The 22,962-nt window shown below is 45.3% G+C and overlaps 1 protein-coding gene across 5 annotated transcripts in view; it reads left to right on the top strand.

Annotated features, from left to right (window-relative positions):
- The window catches only part of chl1b (cell adhesion molecule L1-like b), a 64,521-nt gene that overhangs the window by 3,370 nt on the left and 38,189 nt on the right, over positions 1-22,962 (top strand). The gene's annotated exons all lie outside the window — the stretch shown is intronic.

Genomic DNA, 22,962 nt, shown 5'->3' with positions numbered 1-22,962 from the left:
AAAGTGGTGGATGCATTTGTTAGACAGTGCTGGTTGAGGAGAAAAGAGACAGCGGCTTTTAATATGTACTACCATGGGCATTTCTGTTCCTCTGTAGCTTAGCGGTTTATTAGTAAAAGCTCAATGTGGTTGTGGCGCACCTTCTGGCTGGGTTCTGTTTTCCTGGCAGTGCCAGTATCAGGAGAGCCAAGATTTGCTCATTGGCAAAGAGAGCAATCAGAATCATCAGCTCAGACATATTAATCATGGCACTTTGTGGGACGCAAGCCCAAAAAAGCCTACAATGTTATGTTAGCTGACTTTTATAAACATTAGGAGATTATCCTTGATAATCTTATTAACAGGTTTGAATGTGGTAAATTTTTGAATGAGATTGGTACTTCAAATGCAACGCAGCCTATTCTAGGCCTACGCAAAGCTGACGTGATAAAATAATACGCAATAAGCTATCCACTGCTTAACCCAACCTCCCTCCACCGCCATGCCTTAGGTCATATTCCATTTTATGGAGCTTATCTTTCTCACAAATCCCTGCTGGTGTAGGCTTTAAACCTTGGATGTGTGGGGGATGTACCAGAGAAACAGGAGCAGCTTAGCTTCTGAAGTCTGCTCTGACACATTCGCACCATGAGATATGAAACAGTGGGACGCCGCGCCAGAGACGGGAAATATATGTCCCATTAACGTGCGTGAGATACGTTGACGAAAACGTTGAGATTACGTGTCTGGCAAAGTCGCCTCGGCGTGATACATAAGGCTCGCGACGTAGACGCAGTACAGGTGCCATAATTCAGCGTTGTGGTATGTTTGGAGACCTGTGGGCTGCTGAATATATGAATAAGGACAAGAGGCATAAAAATGATGGATGTTCGTGACGAGTGGTGGAATAGCAGCACATTTGAGGATGGGTGTAGGGGTCCGGGCCCAGTTGAACAGACACCCCCAGAGACAGAGTGGAGGAGACTAAAGGATGGGAGAAAAGATGAAGGAGGGTGGATGTGACAGCCATGTGGACCCAGAAGTTCGTGGCGGTGAAAGAGCCCATTGTGCCCAAGGACGTGATATGAAACATGCAGGGGTTTCCCCTTCTTTCCAGCCCCCTCTGTATCTCTACACAAGGCGACACCATTCAGAAACTTCGAGGAACGTTTAACGGAGCAGGGTTTGAGCCTTGTTGTGCCATTACCAAACACGTCCGCCTTCACCAATGTTAAACAGAGCTGATTCACACCAAAAAAATACCTAATTCTCCAGAATTTAACCATTTGATCACACACACAGTGTTGGACTTTGTACTGAAAGGCAGATTGCTACATATGTCACATTTGCCATTGCATATTGTAAACAGATACACAGTGACTCAGTGTAAACACCCAACAAAGCCCATCTGCATATCGAGCTTGCAGCTAAAGAGGATGCCAGGTGCTCTCATTCACCATGTGGCTGAACAAATTTGGTTCCGTGCTCTGCCTGATGCATCTCTGCCTCCTCTTGTTTAGCATGAGCTATGCCCTCGATAAACTGCTCCGCTTGGCTCGGCCCATAATGTCTGTTCATCGTGCAAACGGGGGGGGGACCCACGTGCAGGCCACCTCAATGGGGTCCATTCTGTTTCTCGACGCCCTTACGGTCACTTTAAGGAGGCGCGCTGGCTCGCGGCAGATGAAGCTGCACTGGTAGTGGCTTACGCTGTGGCAATTTGTAGCATGTCCTCGACTGCTCTGAATGGCAAAGGCTTGTTTATAGGCAGAGCCATGCCTGGAGCCTGACACCCATCAGTGGCTTGATGATAAGCTTTGATTAGAATGAAAGAGCGTGGAGAGCATGCTAAGTGCCTGGGTTACGTGGGCTAAATCAACAGCTTAAGCAGTTCAGCTTCGGGGCTTAAAGATGTACGTTTACAGCACTACTGCTGGCAACCAGCATAAGGAGGAGAAACACCTTTTTTTACCCATCCTGTCTTTCATGCCCCCAAATTTAGGGATGGTTTGTTCCAAAGTGCGACAGAGATGTCAAATAAACTGGTCCATTTTAACCCTGTTGATCACATCCCTTTAAAACTTCCATGTACTCGATGTCCTGGGCAAGAGGTTATTTGGAAAATCTTCAAGATATTTAATAGGGGTGGTGCAGAGATAACACCGTCTTTGTGCTTGTTCTTGGCATTCGGTGCAACGAAACTGCACCAAGAGGCCAAAGGCACATTGATAGTCCAGATCTTAATGTTCTCACCCTGCAGAAACGGCAACTGTTGTGCGGTAACTCTGCCAAACCAGTCACAGCACAGGGACAATTAATCAGTGCTGTGCTTGGGGACTTCGCCCCATGTCCGTAATTACAAATTTGACCCAGGAAACACCTGCAGAGAACCAATAACCTTCCGACCTCATTATTTTTCCGCTGCACTGTCTAAATGGAACGCAGACCCCAATTTGTTTGACGTATTGATATTTATTTGGAGAAAGGACCCCCGCTATTCCACTACCTTATTCCCACTTCAGATTTTCCAGTGTCCCAGCGTCTACAAACCTGGAATGGTTTGGTCTTAAATTACTCTCCTGAGATTTCCAAGTCCAGCGCTTTCTGCTCACAGAATCGCTGAAGGAGTCGCTGTACTGTTTCTCATAACATTCACAGTCTTTCTGTATGTATGGACCTATTGCGGTTTCAATAATTCAGGCAGCGCACCGCGCTGTTGCAACCCCAAGCATACGAACACGGTATTTTCTCACGGCTAAACCAAATCACGGCTCTGTGGTACACAGCCTTTCACACAGTATCGCTCCAATATCTCTTCCAAATATCCTCTCTCAGCGAAGGACGCATTGTTTCTTTCCATTCCATTCTAATTAACATGCTTTCAGTCTCTCTCAGCATGTTGCAGTCTCCAGGCTGCCGGTGTGTAGATTAATTAATTTCAAGATACAGGTCTTCCAGGTGAACGAACCTGGAAGGATAAACGAACTCAAGATTGGATTTTGTTTGTCTCGTGCTACCGTGTAAATACATGTGCCCCAAGGTGTTCCTGTGGTCTCCTTTTTCAACACGGGCCTCAGAAAGCTGATTTTGTGGCAGGTTGCACTTTTAGCTGACAAAACACTCTTCAGTCAGTGTATGGTTGCAAAAAAGTTACAGGGCAAGTGTTTGAGAAAATGTTTCTGCATCGCTCCTGGGAATATAAATATGAATTAAGAATGTCTGCATTTGCCATCTTTCAATCCCCCCAAACTATGAACCTCAAGTGGAAAATGAGTTTATTATAGTCTATAGCCATAAAACCCATTAAAGGAAAGGGTAAATTACAGACATTTCAGCCTGTCCATAGTCATTAATAATGCACTGCAGTTATTCTGAGAATTTTGTGTTGAAGTCATAATATGTCATATCTTGTGTGGATGTGAGTATAGAGGGATTTTGCAGTTGTTAATGGAACCCAACAAAGCTAACATTACATGATGTGTTTGCTATAGTGTCCTTTTACTGTTTTTCATCCTAATATCCTTATTTTTTCGTCCTTATACTGAATATACCATGTGTCTTACCCCTTTGCTGCTAAAGATAATCTCATTTTGTCCAGCTACAGTGTGTGGGGAACACTGACTTCATGTAGCCGACTAACTGATTTTATGGTAGAAAATAACATGAAATTACATAATGTGCATGATGTTCCTCTATAATCAGTGAATCATTGACATGCACTTCCTGTAAAAAGACAAACCATGGACACCCTAATCCTCACTGTTAGACTTCTGGACATTTACGGAAACATTAATGTGGGTTACAAAGGATGTCAGGTGCAACATATAATATAAGCCTCTTATACTCACTACACATTCTCTTTCTCTCTGTCTCTCCCTCACACACACACACACACACACACACACACACACACACACACACACACACACACACACACACACACACACACACACACTTCTGAAGGCATTCATGTCAACTGTATGTTTATCTCAAATTTAGAGAGCTTTGGTAAATGAGACTCATTTGTACTGGTCTCTGTACCGTCCCTCTGTAGCTGAGAGTTGTAAGTGTTTGACCGTGTACTGGTCTCTGTAGCTGAGAGTTGTAAGTGTTTGACCGTGTACTGGTCTCTGTAGCTGAGAGTTGTAAGTGTTTGACCGTGTACTGGTCTCTGTAGCTGAGAGTTGTAAGTGTTTGACTGTGCACTGGTCTTGATGCTGTTCCTGTGTAGCTGAGAGTTGTAAGTGTTTGACTGTGTACTGGTCTTGATGCTGTTCCTGTGTAGCTGAGAGTTGTAAGTGTTTGACTGTGTACTGGTCTTGATGCTGTTCCTGTGTAGCTGAGAGTTTGAAACATTTGTCTGCCAGTCTGACGCCTGGAAGCTTCTTGGAAGTTGCATGACTCACTCCAAAAATGGCAGCGAAATTGGTTTCACTCTTTTGACAGTTATTGTGTACTTTGACATGCAGAGGAATAATGTTGACAAAACCCTTTTTTTCTAGCATTTTTTCGCTAACGTCATTTGGACATGTTGAAAGCAACAGCTTACAGCAGCATTTAAAGTTCATATGATTCCATCCAAACATGAGCTTTGTTTTGCACGTAATGTCCATGACAGCACAACTACAACCACACTATGGGATTTATTCAACTCCAGCCACCTACAGTTTATCAATGCAGGTACGATGCTTCCTTTGTGGATACATCGTTAGCTATTGCTGGGTGATATGAACAAATCAATATATCAGTATCATGATTGAACTTTGATGCGCAGTGGAATGCAAAAACGGAAAGGAACTGATCACGCCAGTCTGAGGGAATATGGAGGATTTAATGGATAAAGTACACCAACTCAAAACCTGTGAACTTATCCAAATTAAGGACACAATAACCAGTCAACTGGTACATAGACAAAACACATATAGACAGACAAATGACCCTCAGGTGGTGAATTCCCTAATGGGCCCCGCCCACCTGCGGGATGAACATTACGCACCAATGACAGGACAGATGTGACACTGCCATTGTTATTGGTTGGCAAGGGGCCTCCGTATCGGGACATGAACATTTTACCTTGATTACAGTTACAGTAATGAACGATTTTGTCTTTTTTGCTAGTTCACTGACAAGTTTTCAAGTATTAAAGCTGGATTTTTTTTTTCTAATGAAAGAGTTCATATGTTTATATTCAAATATGATTATAACATTTGCAAATAAGTTGCTTCCTTGTTGCTGACTAGACAGGGCAGTGTCAGGAACTACACGTGCCGTAGAATACTTTTTTAAAGTACATGAACAGTGGGCAAAGTATTAATATTATTAGGTATATATTAACTATATATGTTCCATTATATAATTAAAAGCCAAAAACTGAAAAAGACCAAGATGGGCAAAATAATGTGGGTTAGAGGTTCTGAATGTCGGTTTAGATGTATTTTAGATTAATTGTGTGGCCCTATCATTAGCTACATCTCGCTATCGAACAACTTCTCACACTGGCCTCATGGACATGGCCCCTGCTCTGTGTGTTAATGTATACAGTACACCTATCCTTCGCCATTAAACACTCCCCTCTGCCCTCTAGTCACCAAATGTCACGGATCTTGAACGTGTCAAATTAAATTGTATGGCGCAGGTGTTTCTGCTCTGTTGAACGTGACCCTCGCAGGGGTCTGCCTCGGTGTGCCCGTAATTGGACAGCAAAGCTGTCTGTCATAGACACGAAGTGGCCAAACAAGATCTGACCATAGTTTCACAGGTCGTCAGCCATGACTGGCAGGCAGGTCATATTTGATTCACCACAGACCACTAAGTGCATTTTTCAGAATTGGTGTGTTTAGGGCGGTTGAAGCTGTTCTTTAGATGATTACTTCCCTTTGACTGCAGCTAAACCGGTTACCATGGGCAACCTGTATCACATGGGACCCCTGATGGAACTATTAGAGTGTGAGGTGCCTTTGGCACTAGGACAACACACACATACACAGGCACACACACACACACACACACACACAGAAGGGGGAAAAAATCTGATTTTGAATGCTTCGCTGTCTCTGTGTGTTGTTGTTAAAAGTTGTTTTTTTTTTAGTGATCAACTTGAATCACTTCACATCTAGCCCCAATCCTAGGTACACACCCACTACACACCATTACACACACAGACACACACAGACACACACCCAGCCACTGCCCCTCCAAGCACATGTTTCTCCACCCTGCCTGTGGTCAGGACGCCCTTGATTCTTGTGCAGTGTGAATTCCCGCTGTGCAACTACAGAGAAGATGAGAGAAAAATGCGAGCAGTGTTAACGCAGGCAGACGCAGTTCAGAGTACACACACTCACGGCCCCCTCCTGCTGTTGCGTGTCTAATGTCATTACCGATGCGCAGGGACCCTGTAAATAACGTCACTTGTGTTTACAGTCTCTAGGACAAAACCGGATAATACACCACCCTTCGTTTGCGGTTTGGCGTCAAACCTCCTGAGAGTTCCGTCTGCGGAGCGGCGAGGCGTCTGTTGACCTCTGACCCAGACGTCCATGGCGCTCACGCAAGCTTCTGTCCATTCATGGCACAGCCTTTGGCATTCCTCACACTGGAAGTGAACATGCTTCGCCACACCAGAGCCGGCTTTGATCCGGGGTTCTGAATAGTGGCCACACTGTTCTTCTGCACGGCTGGTAAACTTCTCTGAACACAAGCCGGTTTCGGCTGATACCCTCCTGTCCAGCAGGAGCTCCTCACGGCGCTGGAAGGCGTCCGAGGCTGCCCTCGGTGTTGCCAATTGGAAGTTCTTGTGGTGTTCCCCACTGGACGTCATAAAGAAACACGAAAAGATTACTGTAGAAGTGTTGCGTAGTTCACAGATGCACGCCAGACAAAGACCATCATTGAACAGGGCGTCGTAATCTGAGACTTCAAACTAACCCATCCACTGAACCTTAATGCAGGCTTAAAGCTTCATTACAACCACACAGAGGCCTTTTGTTGCTGTAATGGCTTCTTTCATCCTTTCTGCCGTGTAAATAATAGAAAATGGATTGGTAGCAGCCCTGCTGTCAGTGGCTGCTAGGAGTGTGTTAGCATTGGCAGTGGAGTCACGTCAGCTTGCTTTTGTGCCGTGAAGTGTGGATGGCATAGTGGGAGCTAAACCGTGGCTAGCCCAGAATGCTAACGTGAGCATTCCATCACTCACAGGGAACCAGGGAGAACTACTAGCGCTTGAACGTAGCGAGAAGCCTATTCTCCCTACACAAGCAGCGGATGATTACTTTTTAAAGCCCCTTTTGTCTCCCCCTTGTATAGGTGAGGCACGCATCTGGCTTCTGGTGATGGGGTGGGAGGGGCTGAGGGGCTCACCTGTCACTGTCAGTGAAGGACAGGTGGAGGGAGCAGATATGTTGGGCTCGCCGCTGGAGACGGATGATCGCGCTCAACGCCGCCGCCGTCAAACAATGGTCCTGTTCTTCCTCCTCTCCGACGTGCATTAAAGGGCAAACCTGGGCCGAACCGAAGCACGCGCCGCCGGCTTCTGGCAAGTGGCACCGGAGACAGCCTTTATGGGAGAAGGGGTATAAAACAGGGAGGGTGAACAGGTTTTTTGCATTTAGACAGGCTCACAGCTGCGACTACATCAATCACCATCAGTCCGCTTTCTGGAGTGCTGTGCCAAATGTGTGTTCCTAATGATTTATTGAAAATTTTGACGCATTCAGTAAGTCGTGGCGCATCAGTTAGTCACTTAAATACTTTATCTGGCTAATTAACAAGCTAAATCAATGGGTGCTAAATGAATGGGGAGAATAGTTCATCATTAAAAGTGCACTAGTCACCAGTGGGATCGAATTTGTTTTCAAGCCATTTCAAACATGGTTCGAGCTCAATGCAAAAGCTCAAGCATTCAGAAGAGAATGAAAACGGAGCGTGTGTGAGGTCCTGAGAGGTTGCTGGAGAGGGGGATGGAGGGGGGGTGGAGGGACGGAAAGCAACATGGCTACGTCACGGATACGCTACTGGGAAACGTAGCTATTTAGCCTTTTCCCGCATGCTTTGGGCTTGAATGAAGACAGACAACGCAATCAGTAACACTGCCAGCCCAAGAGTGGGGGATGTTCCTGCAGGAACTACAGGGAAGCAATACCACTCCCACCATCATTAAAAAACCACCATTATAGACCACAGGCCCCGAGACCACAATATCACCCTCTTCTTGCAACGTCTGCAGTTTCTACAGGCTCATTTGAGACGTGAGCCCAGTGAAGTATTGGCTGTGGGACATTAGCGTGAATCTCCGAGCTGCGGGTAGTGACATTGTGGAAGGAAGCCCCCCCCCTTTCTTGCTGCGTCTACGTAATCTTAACATTAACATCTTACATCTTAAAGCAACTAATTGGGGGTTTGGCCTTAGTTTACCTTAAATCTAAAGGTGGTGAAAGTGAACGTAGAGGTTTACCACTTGCCACATTATGCGTTTCAACAAGGAGGAGCAGTGGTGTGTGGGGTGGGGGGAGGGGACGCGTCTCTGTGTAACGCTGTAGCATCGCCTCACGCTCTTAATTATACACACGCATTCTCACATCCTCTTTCAGTCGGCATCCGCAGACAGATCTGAATTAAAGATGCCTTCTGCGGAGGGACGCCCACCCATGTTAACATGGAGATGCGGGGCAATACTATCTGCATTCATCAAACTGTCGCTGGGGGGGGGGGGGGGGGGGGGGCAAAAATGGAGTAAGTCGATACAATAAGGCGACAACGCACATTAATCAACTCTGTTTACAAAATGTTTCAGCAAATATCACCAGCAGAGCTCACAGGAGGTTGAGGTTGAGTACTCTTTGTGGTAGATATTGATTTTTCAAAGAAGTTTTGCATCAGTTTCAAATGGAACCTGCTGGATCTGTAGATCTAGATCTGAGTATTTGATTTAATGCTTGTTGCACATAGGTGAGAACTTTGCTGTATTACTTCCTTAGAACAATAATCCTGGCGTGTCAATACCATATTGTTCTATGGGGATAATCAATTTGAATGATCATAGCCAAGTATGCAGAACAAGGAAATGAATTTAACATTGAGATGGATATTTAATTTACACAAATTGTTTGAAGCAGGCTGCTCAATGGGCACTCATAGATTTACTGAATTCTGAGGAAACCAAATTAGTTTATTAAAACTAATTTGTGCAGTTTTAAAGTTGCCATGTCTTAGAAGCAATATTATTCATTAGGCCGAAAAAGGCTATACACTGACTGAACACACATTACCAGGCAGAATGGAGTGGTTTTTTCCCTTAACCTGACACAGATATAATTGTAGGATTATGTGGCTACACAGATCTGACTTCACTGGCATCACAACAGTGGAGAGCAACACCAGTGACACCAGTGGCTTTAGAAACAGTTCAAACTACACATCTGGCTTTTCTTGGTCTTTTCACCCTGATCATGTATGGCCCATCCACGGTACGCTGGTTCTGATAGCATTACTTGTCTCACAATTATGACTTTTTTGTTTTTAGTGGTGGTGACTCAGGTGCAAAAAATGCATCAGTGTGCGCATGTGTGATATTTTAGAGGACAGATGTATTCACGTTACAGACAGATACAGGTCACTTGCAATTACGAATGTGAACCTTCAATATTTTCAGACTGCTAAAACAGTGAAACATTCCCAAAAGAGGAATTATGTATGCAATGTCTATTCTGGGTAGTCTAGAACCAAAATAAAAAGGGGAAAGAAAATGTGTATAATTCCTCTTAAACCTGATCAGAGAGAGAACTGAGAGGAACCTTGGGCAGTTAAAAATAGTAATAGTGGTATACACAGTAGTCTGTTTCTCCTTCTTCATACTTCATGCGTCATCTTTTGTCTTTGCAAATCCACATTTATTGCTGTCACACCAGGAGACATTAATAATAATTAGACTGGGGCTCCTGGGCCCTACCTGATGCAGATGGATCCACAAGCATCCCAGTCATGTGTTCTCACGGAAGATCAAAAGGTGCCAGCGTATTTTTAATGGTATTCAAGTCTTTGATGCATCACCACCGCTTAGGTGTGGATTTATTAGAGAAGTAATGCATTTCTGAGAGTCCAGTTTGTTAATATCTCTGGTTTACGCTAACAGGAGGGGCACGACTCATTCATCTCAGTATATATATATATATATATATATATATATATATATATATATATATATATATATATATATATATATATATATATAACATTTTATGTTCCGGGGATCTACTGTATATATATATACATATACAGTAGAACCCCGGAACAGGAGCGCCTCAGTACTTCGATGCAAAACTTCAGAATCCGACCCGATGCTTGTGACTTTTGTAAACAAAATGCAGTTTGTGCTTCAGTCACATGCCGCTAGTTGGTGTTAGTTGGCGTGGTTGTTCAATAGGTTTTAAACCCTTTTGAGGCTGTGCTCCAAGCTTTTGCTGTATTTTGTTGTTTTTTGTACTGTTTTAGACAAAAAACATCAGTCCCAAGAAAGACAATAGCAGAAAAGCAGAAGAGGAAAACGATTCAAATAACAATAGAGTTCAAAAAGGCGATCATAGAGAAGTATGAAAAACGCATTTGTGTGATGGACTTAGCATTGGAATTCATTGTATATGTTGGATTATTTTGTTAAAACATTAGCTTTATACAGTATTACTTACCTATGAGTGTAATTGTTGATTATTTTGTAGGGAAATAGTTTATGGTGTAAAAAAAAAAACTGATGGTCGAGAACCAATTAATCAGTTTCTTATGGGGAAATTCGATTTGGAACTCGACCACATCAGATGTCGACGCAAGTTCCGGAACAGATTACCGTCGACTTCCGGCGTTCATCCAATTGAATGTGTCGAGCTGAAACACCTATGCATATCCACAGTAGAGCATCAGTAGTCTTCCCAACCAACATGGTTTCCACACATGTAGCCTCATACGAAAGAGAGCAAGGGGTGAAGTATTTCCTTTGTTTCTTCCTGCCTTTCCTAGACTTGGTTTTCACTGGAAATTTATATGTGCTTAAAAATGGAAGTCTCCTCTGTATTGTAAATGGTGGAGCGCTAGTGCTATAAATCTGCTAGACACTCTCAGCACTCTCCAGTCTGCTCATCCGACAGACGTTCAGCGCTGAAGAGGTGACCCTGCCAACAGAGGAACGGAATGGAACACATCCAGAACCCCAGATCAAACCCCCATGTCCAGATCAGATCAGACCGCCATGTCCAGATCAGATCAAACCCCTCATTTTAACCGGCTGTTTGATGAGGACACAATAACTCTCCTCCACGCTCACTTTGATCAATAGTCTTTCACCCAGTAACCTCATTTTGTGTCCAGTGTTCTTGTTAGTGCGAATGATGATTGATGCCCAACATAACACCCCCCTCCCCCCACAGGCACAAAGCCACACCCCCCCTCCCCAGTGTCACTACTCTAGTGGGAGAACAGTTTTCACATATGAGTTTTTACACACATTGAAAACTTTGTGCCCTGTATGCCTTTGGGGCATTATGCACATGAGCCATGAGACATCACAGCCTTTGAGGTGCCGTGATGAAGCTCTGTGTGTTTTGGGGCTGAAGCTGCGGTGCTTTGCTGACATGAGCGTTTGACTCTGGTTGGATGGCAGTAGCTGGGGGATGAAGGGTGGGGGGGGGCTGCGATATGACGCTTCACTGACCAAACTGCCCACTGTGTCCACACAGCACCGGTCTGGAGCTCCGATCAATGGGAGCCTTCGCCGACTGCCAGCCCCAGCAGACGGGGATTTCAGCTTTGTTTACTACAAAGCTCTTAAAGAGGAATTAGGATCAGATTTGCTAAGAACTACCACACTTTTGCTTGTGTGTGAAGCTAAAGGTAGATAGACCGTATTTGCATTAATACAGAAAAAAAAGAGTAGATCAAACTTTTTTTGACATTTTTTGATTTGCATAAAGGATGTCTATTTTAACTCTCACAGATACCGAGTCTAGCTGACCACCAGAGTTCACTCATCATCTTAATCAGCTTTGGTTAGCACCAAACGAGAAAGGAACAGAAATAACTTGCCTTTATATTCCTTTACTGAGGAGCTCAAAACCAGATATAAATGAAAAAGCAGCCTGCATTTCTATTCTCTTCATCTAACTGCTTTTTTCTGCACTACCATAAGAACATGTAGTCTACGAACTCCATTGCCTTGTTTCCTCTGCTTATGAACTCATCATCTGACAATTGATTGCATTTAGCCAGAGCAGACTTTAGAGCAGGGGTCCTCTGTCAGCCTCGGAGTTCCTCTTGTAATGAGAAGTCTTTAGTAAGAACTGAAAGACCTGACATTTGCATTCAGATAAACTCCCAGGAAGTGTGTTTGTGCAACCCCCTTGTTATTTTCCCCTCATAATTTTAAGATAAAGCCCCCGTTTCCACGGTGCCTCCAGCGTCCCGCCAGAGAACGCTGCTGACTGATGAACAGTGAGTGAAAAGTTCTGAAATGCATAACTCGCTTGTTTATAGTGAACCAGCCCCCCATATAAACTTCACATTAACCATCAGACGCCCCCCCACCACGACCCCCTGCCCTCTGTCCCAACTTTTAATATGAGGAAAAATGGAAGGATCTATAAATCTCACTTTTTAATGGAGCCTTTCACGGCACAGGAAGACGAACAAGTCCTCTCATTCAGCGCCTTCCAAAATGCAAATGCCCCTGGCCCTTAACACTTTTTTTTCCCTTTAGTGAGGTTCCCATGTCACAATGTGGTGGAGAGTGGCTCAGTGGCTTCTCGCATGTGCCACTTTGGAGATGAGGAAAACAGGAATGTGTCCCTGGAGCAGAAACAAAACACACGTCGGCCGGACTTTGCGAAGCGGTGCGCAGTCTCCTGACATTATCCGCTCGCCGCTGACGGTGATCAGCTTTTGTCCGCGTAAAAGCCTGCCGTGCCCGTTTCAGCCCCTCTATAACATTCCATGAAGGGCTTGTGAGAAACTGTTATGTAAGAAATTTGGTAGAAAACATTGCTTATTATTGCACGATTTATACATAATAATAATTTATGACAATAACCTCGATAAGCCAGAAGACACAGGTCCAGAGTAGGACTATTCCTCGCCTCAATTTGATATTATACTGTGAAAATACCGTGAAAGGCTGGCAGATGGTGAGAATCTGAAAAAACATTTATCGTCATAGTCCTAACTAGTGTAGGGGTCACATGCAGAAGTTGGTCTATCTGCTAAAGGAACCCTGGTTGCCAACAGCAACCTGGCATTTTGGAAGTTCAAACGTTTCCATCACAGTTTGAACGAAGCAACTCAAATGGGACTTCTGTTCCGAGTCGAGGCACTTCCTGGGAAATGCAGGTGCCGCTTTGCCGTGGAGCCTCCCACGCCCGTAGCCAGGAAGCGTGCCACCACACCCTAACGAGCGAGCGCTAGCAAAAGCGAAAGCAATTATGTCCTTATCTGGGATTCTGGGAGGCCAGAGAAGTCTCTCTCTCCACTTCAGGATGGAGTCCACAGGCTGAGTGGTTGGTCGCTGCTGGCCCAGATTCAGTCTAGCCCTCACAGCTCTTAATAAAAACGAGCTTAACAGGACACTTCCTTTAGCTTCAAAGAGCCCCATTCCTGAGCGGAATCTAATTTTCTGCATTCGCAATAGTCAGGCACTTGCCCTGATACTAGACATCGGAGCTGTGGTGTGATCAACGTTAGGCTGCAGGTTGCGGCCACACATGATGCAGTATATAAATGTGAGTCTATATTAAATATTGAATTTTATTTTTTTTTCTCCTATAACATTTCACCCACCTGATAAAAAAAAAAAACTATTGTGTAGATGTTCAAGATGGAGTGATAGCATAATACACAATGTACTGTACTGTATGTTACTTTGTCTGTATACCTTTTGTCTCGAGGCTTGAATTGTGAGACAACATAAAAAAAACTGACAGCATAGCCAGACATAGATGGGTGGGGTGTCAAATTAGGTTTTCATGTCAGTTTATTTATTTATTTATTGTTTTTAAAGAAGCAGCCTCAGCAAGAAACTGACAGCAGGTGCTTCAGTTTACCACACTTGTGAAAAATTTTCTGTGACACTTGGAACAGCGTATTTACTCCAACATGCTTCTTTTTTCCGATAAAATGTCTTTTATTCAATAAGGTGGAAGGCTTAAATCTCATTCTTTTAGCATATATGAATTTTCATGAGTGCTATCTAGGGACATAACCTATTTTCTTCTTCGATAACATCCATTTCCTCCCTTTTTTTTCCTTGTTGTGTTTTTTTCCTCCATTTTGCCATGTTTCTCTGGAGAACAAGCACCACGAGAATGTTTTTTACTGTAGCTTTTTTTTTTTTTTTTTTTTTACATATTTGCATTGTCTGATGCAGTTCAGCTCAGAAGCAGCCAGCAAAGGGTATGAGCGCCCGAGCTAACATTCTGGGCAACAGCTGTTGAGAACAAGCTTCAGTGACCTTTGAGATAGACAGCGACCTAGCGCACTGTTTGAGTATCTGGGCGGGAGTAAACAATCTGTTCCACGTACTTCTGTGAGATCTGCTCCACTCTCAGCAGGCCTCACCGGGCTTCCTTTGTTATTTTCTGAACATGTGTTCCTGCAGTGCAGAATATTGGAATATTGCTTCAGCATTGCAGGACCATTTGAAGGGGGCTCACGCTACTCTGTTTGTCTGGACCGTTTCTCATCTTTGATGTCTTTGTCAGCAGTAAGCAACAAGCACAAACTATTTGAACAGCAGCTATTGTTATAGTTCAGCTGTGTACAGCCAATAGGTAGGAGTGAAGTTAAATAAAGACATAGACTGACAAAGACCTACCAATCACTTTGGTCTGCACTTGAAAAGTCCCATTAAAAATGCTAACAATTAAAAAAGACATTCAGTCATATGTATATATCAGTATTAATATGATTTTATATATTTGATTTGATGTATTATACAATTAATCCTCCGATGTCTTCACACATAAATGCTTAACATATGTTGTTTAAAAATGATTTGACAGGTGCCATTTCCACAAATGTTAGTGTTAATGACAAGGTGACCCAACAGGAGTGTTCACTATAATTTAGTTAGTGTGTCCATGTGCAGGCCATGTGAAGTGTGATTTCAACAATCCCAGCAACAGGACAGGGACATGGGTGTCCTTCAGCCCAGCAACAGAACAGGACAGGGACATGGGTGTCCTTCAGCCCAACAGCAGAACAGAACAGGGACATGGGTGTCCTTCAGCCCAGCAACAGAACAGGACAGGGACATGGATGTCCTTCAGCCCAACAGCAGAACAGGGACATTGGTGTCCTTCAGCCCAGCAACAGAACAGGACAGGGACATGGATGTCCTTCAGCCCAACAGCAGAACAGGGACATTGGTGTCCTTCAGCCCAACACCAGGTCTCCTGAGAGCACCGTTAACTCCAGTTCAGCACAGCTCACTAGCCACGCCCATTTGACCCCCTCTTCAACCCTCTGAGATCATACATTACCCCCTATCATGACTATCATACATTATCCACGTCCAGCCCTTTCTAATTCGTTCCACACGCCATAGTTCACAGAGTTCTGTTGAATTATGGTCCTACTCTTCATGATGTTTAGTGTTAGCGTATGCTTTATAACTGAATTCTGTTTCAGTTCCTGATGGGGGAGTGGGTGTGGGTGTGGGAGTGGGTGTGGGTGTGGGTGTGGGTGTGGGTGTGGGTGTGGGTGTGGGTGTGGGGGGGGTAAAGAGTGAATTGAACCGATTAGATGGAGCAGCAACATTTGCCAAGAGGTAGATTCCAGCACAGCTTAAAAGGTAGAACAAAAGACAAAATATTCTGGTGTTGGGAGTGGGGTGGAATAGTGTTGGGGGTGTGGGTGAGGTTAAGATGATGGTGGTATTTGTGGGGCAGTAGTGTTGGGGGTGTGAGTGAGGTTAAGATGATGGTGGTAGTTGTGGGGCAGTAGTGTTGGGGGTGTGGGTGATGTTAAGATGATGGTGGTAGTTGTGGGGCAGTAGTGTTGGGGGTGTGAGTGAGGTTAAGATGATGGTGGTAGTTGTGGGGCAGTAGTGTTGGGGGTGTGGGTGATGTTAAGATGATGGTGGTAGTTGTGGGGCAGTAGTGTTGGGGGTGTGGGTGAGGTTAAGATGATGGTGGTAGTTGTGGGGCAGTAGTGTTGGGGGTGTGGGTGAGGTTAAGATGATGGTGGTAGTTGTGGGGCAGTAGTGTTGGGGGTGTGGGTGAGGTTAAGATGATGGTGGTAGTTGTGGGGCAGTAGTGTTGGGGGTGTGGGTGAGGTTAAGATGATGGTGGTAGTTGTGGGGCAGTAGTGTTGGGGGTGTGGGTGAGGTTAAGATGATGGTGGTATTTGTGGGGCAGTAGTGTTGGGGGTGTGGGTGAGGTTAAGATGATGGTGGTAGTTGTGGGGCAGTAGTGTTGGGGGTGTGGGTGAGGTTAAGATGATGGTGGTATTTGTGGGGCAGTAGTGTTGGGGGTGTGGGTGAGGTTAAGATGATGGTGGTAGTTGTGGGGCAGTAGTGTTGGGGGTGTGGGTGAGGTTAAGATGATGGTGGTATTTGTGGGGCAGTAGTGTTGGGGGTGTGGGTGAGGTTAAGATGATGGTGGTAGTTGTGGGGCAGTAGTGTTGGGGGTGTGGGTGAGGTTAAGATGATGGTGGTAGTTGTGGGGCAGTAGTGTTGGGGGTGTGGGTGAGGTTAAGATGATGGTGGTAGTTGTGGGGCAGTAGTGTTGGGGGTGTGGGTGAGGTTAAGATGATGGTGGTAGTTGTGGGGCAGTAGTGTTGGGGGTGTGGGTGAGGTTAAGATGATGGTGGTAGTTGTGGGGCAGTAGTGTTGGGGGTGTGGGTGATGTTAAGATGATGGTGATATTTGTGGGGCAGTAGTGTTGGGGGTGTGGGTGAGGTTAAGATGATGGTGGTAGTTGTGGGGCAGTAGTGTTGGGGGTGTGGGTGAGGTTAAGATGATGGTGGTATTTGTGGGGCAGTAGTGTTGGGGGTGTGGGTGAGGTTAAGATGATGGTGGTAGTTGTGGGGCAGTAGTGTTGGGGGTGTGGGTGAGGTTAAGATGATGGTGGTATTTGTGGGGCAGTAGTGTTGGGGGTGTGGGTGAGGTTAAGATGATGGTGGTATTTGTGGGGCAGTAGTGTTGGGGGTGTGGGTGAGGTTAAGATGATGGTGGTAGTTGTGGGGCAGTAGTGTTGGGGGTGTGGGTGAGGTTAAGATGATGGTGGTAGTTGTGGGGCAGTAGTGTTGGGGGTGTGGGTGAGGTTAAGATGATGGTGGTATTTGTGGGGCAGTAGTGTTGGGGGTGTGGGTGAGGTTAAGATGATGGTGGTAGTTGTGGGGCAGTAGTGTTGGGGGTGTGGGTGAGGTTAAGATGATGGTGGTATTTGTGGGGCAGTAGTGTTGGGGGTGTGGGTGAGGTTAAGATGATGGTGGTAGTTGTGGGGCAGTAGTGTTGGGGGTGTGGGTGAGGTTAAGATGATGGTGGTATTTGTGGGGCAGTAGTGTTGGGGGTGTGGGTGAGGTTAAGATGATGGTGGTAGTTGTGGGGCAGTAGTGTTGGGGGTGTGGGTGAGGTTAAGATGATGGTGGTAGTTGTGGGGCAGTAGTGTTGGGGGTGTGGGTGAGGTTAAGATGATGGTGGTAGTTGTGGGGCAGTAGTGTTGGGGGTGTGGGTGAGGTTAAGATGATGGTGGTATTTGTGGGGCAGTAGTGTTGGGGGTGTGGGTGAGGTTAAGATGATGGTGGTATTTGTGGGGCAGTAGTGTTGGGGGTGTGGGTGAGGTTAAGATGATGGTGGTATTTGTGGGGCAGTAGTGTTGGGGGTGTGGGTGAGGTTAAGATGATGGTGGTAGTTGTGGGGCAGTAGTGTTGGGGGTGTGGGTGAGGTTAAGATGATGGTGGTAGTTGTGGGGCAGTAGTGTTGGGGGTGTGAGTGAGGTTAAGATGATGGTGGTAGTTGTGGGGCAGTAGTGTTTGGGGTGTGGGTGAGGTTAAGATGATGGTGGTATTTGTGGGGCAGTAGTGTTGGGGGTGTGGGTGAGGTTAAGGATGGTGGTATTTGTGGGGCAGTAGTGTTTGGAACATGACTACTGTAGCTAGTTGAAGATTTGCTTAAATGGTGGAGATATTCCAGGTTTCTGTTTTTTTGAGAGAGCTCTCTGTACTCATCTGGCAATAACTCGATGGCACAACAAACTTTGTCGAGTTTAAATAAAAAGGCACTTTAGATGCAACTTTGACAAACGCACCACTTTAACCCATCAACCCCCCCCCCCCCCCCCCCCCTGTTTTTTTCGGCCCTCCAGAGCCCTGACAGAACTCTCAAGCCTCTAGAAAGATAATTTTCTGAATTTCTCATACGAAATCACACAAACGTGTCCTCCCTGAAACCCCTTTCAACAAGCACACACTGCCTTGCTGGAAATGTTGAAAAACTATTTCCCTTCATTGGAGACAGAACTGACTCTCCAAGCTATCCAGGTTGGCTAGCCAATATTGTGGGTTTTTTATAATAATAATTGCACAATGTTTAACAAAACGTGTAGAATTTCACTCAAAGGCATTGATGTCATACAGTTAAACAGCTAAGGTGAACTGGTTCCCTTTCTGAGCAAAACACTGTATGGATTATAAAGCTATGGGGCAGCCTGGTGTCTTTAAAAGACATAAGTGGACACTTATATGGTTATATGGTGAAGTCTCAGGGCAGCTATAAGGAAATTGCCTGCACTTTCAGTCTGCTGAATTCAGAGACACCAGATGTGCACTGCAGGTGCTGATTACATGTTGGCTTACGAGTCTGCTGGGGTCTTTGCACTGTAAAACATGGGCACTTCAGTTACAGACAGCACTTGGGAATACTTACGGTTTCCTGTACCTCTTTTAAACACAGACCGCTTTAACCATTTTAATGTTGACTTGCACCAAGGAGAAGCTCCTATAGAACTCACCAGCCAATATAGAGCATGACTTAACACATCTAATGGATATTTTATTGACATCTTTACAGTTTAAGGGTTCAGGATAATATTATGACATTTCACATTCCCGTATAATGCCTTTTAGGACAACACAGTTGTGACTGGTTATTTATGAAGGCATCAACTGGCCTCAAAGAAATCAGGCTCCTGCAGCTCTTTTGTGATAGCCCTCCAATTTAAAGTAAAGGCTTTTAATATCTCCCTTTCCAAAGGCTTCTCAGACCAAATGTCCAAGCAATCAGGTGCCTTTGCTGGTGAGGTAATTAAACACCACTATTGTACGAGGCCAGCAGGCACATTTGCATAGTAATGCAGGTTTGTAGCACACCTTATAAAATTCTGCCCGCCAACTCCATTACCTGCCATCTCCTAATTAGCTTTGGGGAAGGGAAAATTGGAGCTTTCTGAGAACAATAAGAACACATCTTTCCCACCAGTACGGATCCTTCCGGCAAATTCCCCCCCACCCCCCCCCCCCTTTAAAGTGTGGGAACAGTAGTGATTTATAAATTTACCAGAAACTAGTTATATGTTAGTTTATTTATTTCTTTACACTGGTCTATAGCACATATGTGCATGTGATGACAGTCATGTATAAAATGATGTGTAGTGAATCTATTGAACAAGGAATGCCTAATGAGTGATTTCATTTGTTTGGTGGATTTGCTGAAAGGATGTTAATAATCTTGCATTTTCTTCAGACCATAGATTGTGTAATTAGTGTCTCGGCCACACAAACACCATCCCTCGTATTTACCCTCCGTAGACCAGGTGTGGTTGTGACACGCATACCAATCATACACCTCAACTTGCCCTTCGTCTCCACAGCGACCGCAAGAAGGAGCTCGCTCACTAGAGGATGATCCTCCATATACATTTCCACCACTGGATTAGAGGTGCACTATAACCATCCCTCCTCCTGCCCGGCCTGCACAGACAGACATCAACCTCATATCTCCTTAAAAGGCACCGGATACATGCTGGGTTCTTATCTTGGGCCCAGTGCCCAGAATTAGCCCATGTTATATCTCATTAAAAGCGGGTGGGTGGGGTGGGGGCTGATAGGGATGCTTCCCAGAAACATTAATCTCTCTTGTTGGGAATCTGATTAAGCTGCACCAGAGGTGTTTGTTGCCGCCATGACTTTGCACGCTCTGCCTGGAGTGCTCTGGGATGGACCGTGTCTGCTCACAGGTGGGAAGATGATGGAGATAATCCACCCAGCAACAATGCCTGCAGGGCTGCTGCATTAAATTACTATCGAACCACTTCAATTTCAAGCCAGCATTATCCTCCCCTCCCTCTCTTCCCTTCTTTCTTGCCCTCAACGGGTTCAGCTCAAACTACTCAGACAGCGCTGAGCCGTGAGTATATGCACAGAAAGTCTGGCAACGGCTTAGGTTGCTATGCACACCCCATCCGCCTGAAAGACCGGTGTGGTTATTTTAATGGATTTGTCTTCGCGACTTTGTGTTTGTTCGCTGCTCTCCATCGGCTTGTGTACTCACTTGAACATACCCCTGGGCTGTGGGGCTTCGGCTTTGTAAAGGCCGACCCCCGAGGGAAACAGCTTATTGATTTCTGGGGTAACATGATTAAAAAAGGTTTCAACAGAACTCTTCATTTTAAACTTGTCAACAGTACAAGTGATTGAAGAAGGGGACGTCAAGGAAGCCGCAAACGCCACAGAATGTGGAATTATCATGTCGCTAATGGTGTGTTTTTGGGGTTTTTTTCACTGACCACCTTTTACCTTGACTAGCATGTATGCCCTCCAAACCAACCTGAAGCGATTTAAGCTTAGCGCCGGGTGCTTCCCCGCTGCCCATGTGCGTCCCCACCAGTCGTGCGCGTCCCCGCTAGCCGGGCGCGTCCCCGCTAGCCGGGCGCTTCCCCGCTAGTCCCTGGCAGACGCGCGTTCGCACAGGGCATTCCGCGGGGGTGCTAATCAGGAAGACTGGTCTCATGACGCTCGATGCCATCATTGCGGGGAGTTGCCATCTGTGTTGGAAGCTGCCAAAGGAACGTCTGAGCGGGAGACTGAGAGAGAGAGAGAGAGAGAGAGAGAGAGAGAGAGAGAGAGAGAGAGAGAGAGAGAGAGAGAGAGAGAGAGAGAGAGAGTTAGAGGGGGGACCTGACTCGCCCCTCCCCGCCGGTTTACACTGCCCCACGCCATACCGCGCGCCGAGCCGAATCCTCACCCTGCGATTTAACACGCTTAACATTTTGCTAAGTCAAGTAGACAACAACCTTTTCGCCACTGCAATATTTGTGCCAAGCACGCAGCAGCTATCAGTTTCCATGCTTGGACAGACTGTGCAATGAATACTGGATGCGCCTGATCCCACAGTAAATTGTGGCCTCTGTGTTGTGCTCACCTATAAACTTGCGTCTGGAGGCAATTTAGAGGCTATTAAAGTGTTACGTCTAATGGGCAAACACGTGTAAACACCCGCAGTTAAGACACGGCTATTTTAAGTAGAGGCTCTTAGGACGGAGGAGTTCAGGAAGAGGACCGATCAGATAACCGATCATTATGTCATGTGTGAGAGTTTAAGCAAGGGGCTTAGGAGGAAACAGGCAGCAAACATGCTTTGAAGCTCTGAGTAAAATCACCTGCAAAATCAGTGCACTAAATTATCCGTGAGCTAAACAAGTTGGAATGAGCCCCAAAGATTGTGCAGCCAGTCTTGAGAGTATTTGCAATTATCTGTGTTAAACACGTGTAGATAATGCTTTAAGGGTGGAAGACCTTTATTAGCAATACAACAATGCAATGCATAATGATTAAGTGCATTCTGTCAGGTGCATCATTTGTGATACATCTGTTGTATACTGTGTATCTGTATATTGTATGTGCCGTATATATTTTTTTGTTTTGTCTTTTGTTCTTTTTTAAAAAGATTTTTGCTCCATTTGTTTTTCTTAATTAAGCAAAAAAGGTCCTGCAATCAGTTTGTTTGTGCAGACTACACTTTCTATAGGGGCTGGAGCAGAACTGATTTTGAGCCTGAAATGGCATGAGAGGGTGCTTGAGCAAACTTTGGGCTACGTTTCTGGGTGGCCTCCATAGAAGAGAGACGCCAACTCCCGCCTCCCGGGTGGAGTGAGGACAAACATGTCAGGAGGGGTGAGAGACTGGTGGAGAATAAATAGGGAAGCATATGTGTGGAGTTTCAGGCATGGTCTTTCTCCTAAACTCCAATTATTCTGTAACTCCATTTAATTTTGTTTAACATCAAACAGCGAAGCACTAATACGTTTGCATACATTTTGCAGTTATCGGCTTCATGTTCAGCAAATTGTCTTATCAGGTTAGAAAAATACGTTTTGCATAAATAATGATTATTAATAATGATTACGTTTTGTTAAAAAAAACTTTGAACATTGAGAACAGGCTGCAAAAAAACGCCTTAGTCTTATCTGACTATAGTATGAAAGCACGTGTAGTAGATATAGCTCTTAAAGGATTTTGTCCTCAGAATAAACCTGCTTAGTCTTTAGTATGATACATTCTTGCAACATCCTCATTTAAAAACATTTCTGGAAAGCTCCAAAACTTTTCACAGGCAGTGTAATAAACGATTTCATGTTTGTAATGGGTGTGTATTTTCATATTTGAAATTAGAGCAGGGAAAGCTACTTCGTCCTTAGCAGCGTCCCGCTCTGGCCATTCGGATGTAACTTTGGAGGCAGCACAGATATCGAGTCGTTGGAGGCCGGATTAGTGCCGAGTCAGCAGGAGACGTTCTCTCTCAGTCTGGTGGAGCTGGTGGAGCTGGTGGAGTTGGCCGTGCCCCACCACTGACCCGCTCCCTCCCTCCCTCCCTCCCCCCGTTCCTCATCCTCCTCGGCCCGGGGAACAGCCCCCCGTCCCCCCCTCCCGGCGTACATCACCCCAACAGGATGGAGGCAGAATTTGATCAGGACCCAGGTGAGCGCGTCATGCCGGTTGTCAGAGTTGCCTGAA

Source organism: Brachyhypopomus gauderio, chromosome 8 (assembly GCF_052324685.1).
Source record: "Brachyhypopomus gauderio isolate BG-103 chromosome 8, BGAUD_0.2, whole genome shotgun sequence".
Lineage (NCBI taxonomy): Eukaryota > Metazoa > Chordata > Actinopteri > Gymnotiformes > Hypopomidae > Brachyhypopomus > Brachyhypopomus gauderio.
This window is presented reverse-complemented; position numbering and strand designations above follow the sequence as displayed.